At 36.4% G+C, this 9,966-nt stretch overlaps 1 non-coding gene across 1 annotated transcript; it reads left to right on the top strand.

Moving 5' to 3' along the window:
* Positions 1–9,612: 9,612 nt before the first annotated feature.
* On the top strand, positions 9,613–9,716 carry LOC122277892. Its single transcript, XR_006229201.1, has one exon. It is a non-coding gene; the product is annotated as a small nucleolar RNA R71 (small nucleolar RNA).
* The last annotated feature ends 250 nt before the right edge of the window (positions 9,717–9,966 follow it).

Here is a 9,966-nt window from a genome sequence, read left to right as displayed (position 1 = left end):
AAGCTGAGTTAAAGTCCTATTAACTACTTCATTCTAACTATCAGTCTGTGGGTGACAAGTAGTGGAAAATAAGAGTTTAGTACCTAATTTTCCCCACAACACCTTCCAAAAGTAGCTAAGAAATTTAACATCCCTATCAGAAACAATGCTCTTGGGCACACTATGGAGTTGCACTATCTCTTTGAAAAACAAGTCAACTATGCTTGTGGCATCATCTATTTTATGGAATGGAATGAAATGTGCCATCTTGCTAAATCTATCCACAACCACAAAAATAGAATCTCTACCCCTTTTTGTCCTAGGCAGCCCCAAAACAAAGTCCATAGATATGTCTACCCATGGCTCACTAGGAACGGGTAAGGGTGTATATAACTCATGTGGCAAAACCTTAGATTTGGCCTTTCTACATGTGATGCACCTGCTACAAATGCGATTGATGTCTCTTTTCATCTTAGGCCAAAAGAAATGTTCATGCAATATGTCTAAGGTTTTCTTGACACCAAAGTGTCCCATTAATCCCCCGCCATGTGCCTCACGCACCAATAACTCACGCATAGAACAACTAGGTACACACAGTTTATCTTCTTTAAACAAGTAACCATCATGCTTGTAAAACTTACCAAATGCTGCCTTATCACATGCCATATACACATCAGAAAAGTCAACATCATCGGCATACATATCTTTCACATATTCAAACCCAAGCATTTTAGCACTCATAGAAGTAAGAAGTACATACCTCCGTGATAAAGCATCGGCAACAATATTCTCCTTACCTTGCTTGTAACGGATGACATATGGAAAGGTCTCAATGTATTCCATCCATCTAGCATGCCTCTTATTCAACTTACCTTGACCCTTGAGATGCTTCAACGATTCATGATCGGTGTGGATCACAAATTCCCTAGGCCACAAGTAGTGCTGCCAAGTCTCTAATGCATGAATAAGAGCATAAAGTTCTTTGTCATAAGTAGGGTACTTTAGGGATGCCCCACTTAGCTTCTCACTAAAGAAGGCAATCGGTCGCCTATCCTGCATCAAAACGGCTCCAATCCCTATTCTTGAGGCATCACATTCAATCTCAAAAGCTTTGTTAAAATCTGGTAATGCTAACACGGGTGCAGAGCACAACCTTTCTTTAATAGTGGCAAATGCATTCTCTTGATTAGCCCCCCAATGAAACCCAACATTCTTTTTAATGACTTCAGTGAGTGGTGCAGCAATGGTGCTAAAATCTTTAACAAAACGCCGATAAAAGCTAGCTAAACCATGAAAGCTTCTTACCTCAGTGACGCTCTTTGGTGTTGGCCACTCCTTAATGGCCTTGACTTTCTCTTCATCCACTTCAATACCCTTTGTACTAACAACATAACCAAGAAAAACAACTTCCTCCATACAAAAGGTACATTTCTTGAAATTAGCATACAACTTTTCACATCTCAACACATTAAACACATATCTCAAATGCTCAATATGCTCATTTAAGTCCTTGTTATACACTAGGATATCATCAAAGTACATGTTGCGACTAAATTTTGACTCAAATTAATGAACCAAAAATTTAGTGCAGTTTTACCTGCAAGTATATAGGTGTTGTAGTATCTTACAGGATCGAATCCACAGGGATTGACTTTTGTGATAAAAAAAATAAATTCAGACAATGAAACGAAATTACTAAAAGAAACGTACAATTGAATATAAAGATATGGATAAAAACTAAGGTTTCGAGGATCCGTCTAATAATTTATGATATTATTTCCGATTGATATACTTCAATTAAACTAGAATAATGATTCCGTTTAATTGGAAGATTTAGCATTTAAGATCAAGAAAAACAGACGCTTATGATCGAGCGTGAACGATTGATGATTAAAACATTTATAAATTTATTTGAATACCACAGGGATTCCTCAAGCATTCACTGTATTCGGAAATCACAATGAATCAAGACGAGTATATAGATAATCAAAATATCCAATAATAAAATCTTTCAATCGATCAAACTCGTAGAATAAATTTTACATAGATTCGGAAACAATATTTAAATCATTAAACTTCACCTCTAACCTTAGTATGAAAATTTAGCCAACCATGTTTATTACAAATACTATAGAAATCACATAAGTATTCTCCATTAAATAACTAACACAAGAAATACTAAGCAATAATTTAGAAACAACAAAATCTGAAATTCAGCCGATGCCTACCAAAAGTAAAAACAAGAAAATGAAGTAATCTAGTACGAGAGAATTCTAAGAATTAACAACGGAAAACTTAGAAAACAGAACAAAAGAAAGTCTTCAAACAAGAGAGAGAGCTACCACCGAAAAATCTGGACAAGAAATGCCTCTCACCGACTTCTCTTTTTCAATTCCAGCCCAATTCAATTCCTCACACGTCTCTCTTTTTTTTTTTTTTTAATCACTCAAGCACAGCTAAGTACCTACTGCACCGACACTTCTCTTTCTCTCTACACGTCCAGCACAACATCTCACTCTCAACTCCCCACATAAATCAATCTCTAACCGACTCTTTAAATCACCACCCCCTGCTAATTTCCTGCACATCCACGTCTCTCAACTCCCTTCAATAATCTGCACCGACACCCTTCAAGCACCACACAACTCCCTACACGTCTCTCTCTATTTATCAACTCACCTCTCTTACGTAATCTGCCCCTCAACCCCTACACCGATTGCTCCTGCCCTCCTCCTTTCTCGTCCAGCAACATATATATATATATATATATATATATATAGCTGCTCCTCATCGTCCACTCCTCCAATCACAATAATTTATTCCAGCCTCAATCACCAGGATTTTCCACTCTTCACTCCCCTTTAATCACGGCACTCTTTCTTTACACACCAACCTCTACTCAGTTCAAAAGCCGTAACCCTCTTTATCTCTACCATCCAGCATAAAGTCAGAAAACTCAAGCATAGACTATCCCTTCTTTCTACCAGCGTCTCCCACGTCTTTTTCTGGAAATTGCCTTTTTTCACTCCTTCAATCAAACCGACTTCTTACCTCTCCATTTCAACCACGTACATCTCTATTTCCTGGTTTGGAAAATTAATTCCAGCCTTCCACGTCTCACTCTACCTCTCTCCAATTCAATCAAGCGCCGATTTCCTCTCCTCTATCAACGTAAAAAGCCAAACAATGAATTAGCTGCACCAACCATCATTCTTTTCGTATACGTCCAGCTCCATTCCCTTCTGTCCTTCACTTCTTCTTTTGCCAAACTTGTTCTTGACTTTTACATTGTATGTATTTATCCACCGAAAATTGCTTTCTTCATGCATCTTTAAACAACCAAGTAAGAAAGTCTTCGTCTTTATTTTTAGCTGCCCAAGTACACTTCTTCATTTCTTCTCTTCGTTCCTCTCAATTAATATGCACTTTTGGTCACAAGTTCCGACCGAATTCCATCTGAATTTTATTTAAGCTGAAAATAAGAAGAATAAAAATAACACTCAAAAATAAATTAAAAGAAAAATGGATTATAAAAATAAACTATATATGTGAGGAAATATTGTCCAATTAAATTATAGTTATAAAATTAAGCATAAACATGATATCAATCAATTAAAAATTACAATTCGTATTTATGCTTATTAACTATTTTTCCATCTAAAACCAATAATAGTGTCACGAAGAATTTAAAATACATTGGTTTTAAATAGCTAAAACATGCAATATTTCAGCTCAATCACACCCCCCAACTAGCTTTTTGCTAATCCTTGAGCAAAATAGTGAAAATTAATTGAGATGAATATTGCATAAAGCTCGAAATTCAAACAAAAACAATCAAACATAATTATGAATTCTCACAAAAAATCGATTCGTGACTACTAAACACCAGGAGTTGTATCCACAAGGAAAGTCTCAATAACTGTTCATATAGAATTAGGGCAAATATCTTAGAACTCAGATATGTGTGTGTGGCTAAACTTCTGTGTGTTCCTCACTAATAAACATGATTTATCATAGGATTTTTCAGCCTTAAGATTAATCATTATTGATTCTAACTACCTCAAAACCCAAGGGACTAGCAGTTTTCACGCCAACTCTGTTTAAAGGTTGAACATTCAACCCCCAAAGTTTTTGGTAACTGTTTCTAGCCCTTTATTCAGGAAAAATTACATGATTTTTTTTATTTTTTATTTTTTATTTCTATCTTTCTTTCTTTCTTTTTTTTTTCTTTCTTTTTTTTTTTTTTTATATATAAGGCTCGGTAGTCCTGCAGTTTACTTCTCCTGTTTTAAATCAATGAACATTAATGAGGAACACTACAAGTGTAAGCATGTGCAAAATGTTCTTTCAAAACTTGCCCTTCATTCTATACAAATCAAACTAATTCTCATTTTTGTAAATATCGCATCCCGGTATTTCAAGTCACTCCTCAACAAAATATGATGCATCATAAGTCATGTTCTATAATTAAGGTTGAAAATAAATCTTCACAAAATAATTCCGCTCAACTACTCCACCAAGATACTCAAATCTTCATTTTTGTTTCAATGTCCCTCACAATTTTTTTTTTTATTATTATTAGGTACTACTAAATTTTCAAATTTTCAACAGAAAACCCTCCCCCCAACTAAATGTGACATTGTCCTCAATGTTCAGCAATTGAATGTTTGATGATGTATGCTATACAGACATGAATTGGAGCAAGATAAACACTCCAAAACATATATTGAGACGAAAATGATTAAACAGAGAGGAAAGAATTCACCTGAGATACTCGAGTGCACACAAGGAGTAGATTTCTGTCAAAGTTAAAAACACAAAAGAAAACAAAAGAAGGAAAAACAAAACAAACACATACGGTATATACAATGAGGAATCAGAAATTAATTCTGATACGCAGGATCCTCCAGAGTAGTGGATTCAACCTCTGGAGTAAAATCATCCAAAAATGGTTTCAACCTTTGTCCATTAACTTTAAAAACATTACCATTCTCTGGATTTTCTATCTCAATGGCCCCAAAAGGATAAACAGTTTTTACAACAAAGGGACCAATCCATCGGGATCGAAGTTTGCCAGGAAACAAATGGAGCCTTGAATTATACAACAAAACTTTTTGTGAAGGCTCAAAAGATTTTCGAAAAATATTTTTGTCATGAAAAATTTTCATTCTCTCCTTGGCAATACGAGAATTTTCGTAAGCTTCATTCCTGATTTCCTCTAACTTATTAAGCTGAAACTTACGAAGAGAGCAAGCTTTATTCAAATCAAAATTAAATTTCTTGATTGCCCAATAAGCATTGTGTTCCAATTCCACAGGTAAGTGACATGCCTTTCCAAAAATGAGTCGATATGGGGACATACCAATCGGGGTTTTAAAAGCAGTACGGTATGCCCAAAGTGCGTCGGTTAGTCGTGAAGACCAATCTTTGCGGCTTGGGTTAACCATCTTTTCCAAAATTTTTTTGATCTCCCGATTAGATACCTCAACTTGGCCACTTGTTTGTGGATGATAAGGGGTAGCAACCTTATGGATAATACCATATTTTCGCATTAAGGCCTCGAAAGGTTTATTACAAAAATGTTTACCCCCATCACTGATAATGGCTCGAGGTGTTCCAAACCTTGATAAAATATTTTCTTTCATAAATTTGAGTACCACTTTGTGGTCATTGTTTTTGCATGGAATAGCCTCAATCCATTTGGACACATAATCCACAGCTACCAAAATGTAGAGATTGCCAAAAGAAACTGGGAAGGGTCCCATAAAATCGATGCCCCAACAATCAAATATTTCAACAACCAAGATTGGATTTAATGGCATCATATTCCTGCGGGTAATCCCTCCCAATTTTTGACAGCGCTCACAAGTTTTATAAAATTCATGGGTGTCTTTGAAAATGGTAGGCCAATAGAAGGCACATTGCAAAATTTTAAAAGCAGTTTTCTTTCCAGAGAAGTGGCCACCACATGCCCCAGAGTGACAAAAAGATATCACACTTTGAAATTCGTTATTGGGAACACATCGTCTAATTATCTGATCTGGGCAATACTTGAATAGATATGGATCATCCCAAAAGAATTTTCTTACCTCCATAAAAAATTTCCTCTTATCTTGTTGAGTCCAAATGTGAGGAATTTCACCTGTAGCAAGAAAATTAGCAATGTCAGCGTACCATGGCACTTGAGATATACCAAAAAGTTGCTCATCTGGAAATGTGTCTTTAATAGGAACTGTCTCTATGGAATCTGAAAGAACAAGTCTAGACAGATGATCAGCAACAACATTCTCAACTCCTTTTTTATCTTTGATTATCAGATCAAATTCTTGCAGCAAAAGGATCCATCTAAGCAACCTGGGCTTTGCATCTTTTTTCACTAAAAGGTACTTTAACGCAGCATGATCAGTAAAGATGACAATTTGAGATGCAATCAAATAAGAGCGAAATTTGTCAAGTGCAAAAATTACTGCAAGTAGCTCTTTTTCAGTTGTTGAATAATTCATTTGAGCACTGTTTAAAGTTCTACTTGCATAATAAATAACACAAGGCTTTTTGTCCCTACGTTGGCCCAAAACAGCTCCAACAGCATAATCACTAGCATCACACATAATCTCAAATGGTAAATTCCAATCAGGTGATTGCATAATTGGGGCTGAAATCAACATACCTTTTAGCTTTGTAAAAGCTAACTCACAATCATCAGTCCACACAAAAGAATTTTTCTTTGACAATAAATTGCACAAAGGTCTAGAAATTGTGCTGAAGCCTTTAATGAACCTCCTGTAAAAACCTGCATGACCTAGAAAAGATCTGATATCCCTGATGTTCTTTGGGATGGGCAATTTAGAAATTAATTCAATTTTGGTCTTGTCTACTTCAAAACCTTGAGAAGAAACAATGTGACCAAGAACAATCCCTTGAGTGACCATAAAATGGCACTTCTCCCAGTTTAAAATCAAATTCTTTTCTTTGCATCTAATCAGCACTTTTTCCAAATGAGTTAAACATTCATCAAATGAATCACCAAAAATAGAAAAATCATCCATGAATATTTCAACGAAATGCTCTACCATGTCACTGAATATGCTCATCATGCATCGTTGAAATGTAGCAGGAGCATTACAAAGTCCGAATGGCATCCTTCGATATGCAAAGGTACCAAATGGACATGTAAACGTGGTCTTTTCTTGATCTTCAGGAGCAATTTCAATTTGGTTATATCCAGAATAACCATCTAGGAAGCAATAGAACTTATGGCCCGCTACACGTTCAATGATTTGATCCATGAATGGTAGGGGAAAATGATCCTTTCTGGTGATAGAATTCAGTTTTCTGTAGTCAATGCACATACGCCAACCAGTAGTAACTCTAGTTGGGATCAATTCATTGTTAGCATTCTTAACTACAGTCACACCAGATTTCTTGGGTACCACCTGCGTGGGACTAACCCATTTGCTGTCAGAAATAGGGTAAATGATCCCTACATCCAGAAGTTTTAACACCTCTGCTCTGACAACTTCTTTCATGTTGGGGTTCAGTCTACGCTGCATTTCTCTAGAGGGTTTAGAATTGTCCTCTAGATAAATCCTGTGGGTACAAATCAAAGGACTGATACCTTTGATATCAGCTATGGTCCATCCTATTGCCTCTTTGTGTTCAATGAGAACACCAATTAATTTTTTCTCCTGAATTTCATCCAGTCTTGATGAAATGACCACTGGTAATGTCTCTGCTTGGCCTAAAAATGCATATTTGAGATCAGCAGGTAGAGGTTTCAAGTCGAGTTTTGGTGTTTGCACACTTGAGGGGAGAGACACGACATCATGAGGTGGTAATTCCTCAAAACGTGTTCTCCATTTATCAGTGTCCATTATAGGAGTAGATTCTAGCAAAAAATTCATAGATGCAAACACAGAATCATCATCAAAATTTTCACCATGAACCAAACAAGCCTCAAGAGGGTCAGAAAAACTTAACAAATCAAATTTATTTTGAACAAGAGTTTGGATCAGATTTACTTCCTGCACATCATCATCATCACCAGGTTGTTTACAAATATTGAAAATATTCAACTCCAAAGTCATGTTGCCAAAAGAAATTACCATCACACCACTCCTACAATTTATTAAAGCATTTGAGGTCGCAAGAAATGGCCTACCCAAAATTATAGGAATTTGAGTGCAAACATCAAAGACAGGTTCCGTGTCCAAAACAATGAAATCCACTGGAAAATAAAATTTTCCTACTTGAACTAGCACATCCTCAACTATCCCTCTCGGTATTTTAATTGAACGGTCAGCAAGTTGGAGTGTTACCTTGGTGGGTTTAAGCTCACCAAGACCCAACTGCTCATATACCGAGTAGGGTAGGAGGTTAACACTAGCTCCGAGGTCAAGTAAAGCTTTTTCAATTTTAAAATTTCCAATCACGCAGGAAATTGTTGGACAACCCGGGTCTTTGTACTTTGGTGGAGAATTGTTCTGGAGAAAAGCCTTCTTCTGCACCTTCATCGTACGCTTCACTGTGCATAAATCTTTCAAAAACTTAGCATACGATGGAATTTGTTTGATTGCATCCAATAAAGGAATGTTGATTTTTACCTGTTTGAAAATTTCAAGAATATCAGCATTTTGAACCAATTTGTGAGAATGTTGCAATCTTTGGGGAAATGGAGCAAGTATTGGGGCTTTGACAGGCACATCCAATTCAACCTTCTCAAGTTCACCATCACTCTTGGAATTTAAAGAGTTGTTGGTCTCATCAACTTTCGTTGTTGAAATACTCTTATCAATTATTTTTCCACTGCGTAGAGTGGTGATGGATTTCACATGTTCAAATTTTGAATCAGAGGGATTTGAATTTCTTACCTCAAATTTACCTTTTGGATTTGGCTGAGGTTGAGCAGGAAACTTACCCTTTTCTTGAGCATGTAAGGCAGAGGTCAAGTCGCTAATAGAACTTCTCATCTCAGTAATGGCCTGCATTGTCTGAGTGTTGATATTTGCTTGTCCCTGCATAAAAGCCTGTAATGTTTCCTCAAGGGTTTTCTTATGTGGAGGCACATAAGGACTAGAAGAAGATGGCCCTTGAGGATTTTGATTTTGATTGGATTCATTCCTCCAACTAAAGTTGAGGTGATTTCTCCATCCAGGATTATATGTTTCCGAATATGGGGAAGAAAATGGTCTTCTATAAGAATTCATGACATTTGCTTGTTCGTGCAACACCTCTTTAAAAGCGGGGATTGTTGGACAATCCTGAGTTAGGTGTCCACTAACCTCACAAATACCACAATTTTCTTCTTCTTTTTCACTGGCCTTAACCGGATTTACCTTCCTAAGTTCCATGGCTTCGACTTTTCTTGTCAGACTTGCTATCCTAGCATTCACATCATCATTTCCTTTAAGAACATACATACCTTCTTGAGACATAGCACTGAGTTTGGGCTTATTTGACCGATCAGAACGATCTGTGTTATCCCAAGATTGGGCATTTTCAGCTAACTGGTCAAAATAGTCCCAAGCGTCATCAGGATCTTTATTTAGAAAATCACCATTACACATCATTTCTACAAACTGACGCATTTGAGATGTTAAACCTTCATAGAAGAAACTAATGGTGCGCCAAGTTTCATAGCCATGATGTGGGCAAGTTAGCAACAATTCTTTAAAACGTTCCCAACACTGAAAAAATGTTTCTTTTTCCTTTTGAGAAAAATTCATAATATTTCTGCGAAGAGTGTTGGTCCTATAAGTAGGAAAAAACTTTTTTAGAAATTCTCTTTGCATTTCTTGCCATGTGCCAATAGATCTTGGTCTCAAGGAGTTCAACCAATTCTTAGCTTTTTCTTTTAAAGAGAATGGAAACAACTTTAATCTAACAACATCATCATTGATAGTTTGGTTTTGTAAAGTTGCACAAACTTCTTCAAATTCTTTTAGATGCAAATAAGGACTTTCTGAATCCAAGCCATGAAACTTGGGAAGT

Source organism: Carya illinoinensis, chromosome 9 (assembly GCF_018687715.1).
Source record: "Carya illinoinensis cultivar Pawnee chromosome 9, C.illinoinensisPawnee_v1, whole genome shotgun sequence".
Taxonomy (NCBI): Eukaryota; Viridiplantae; Streptophyta; class Magnoliopsida; order Fagales; family Juglandaceae; genus Carya; species Carya illinoinensis.
Note: the sequence above shows the minus strand (reverse complement) of the source record. Positions and strands in the feature narration are given on the sequence as shown.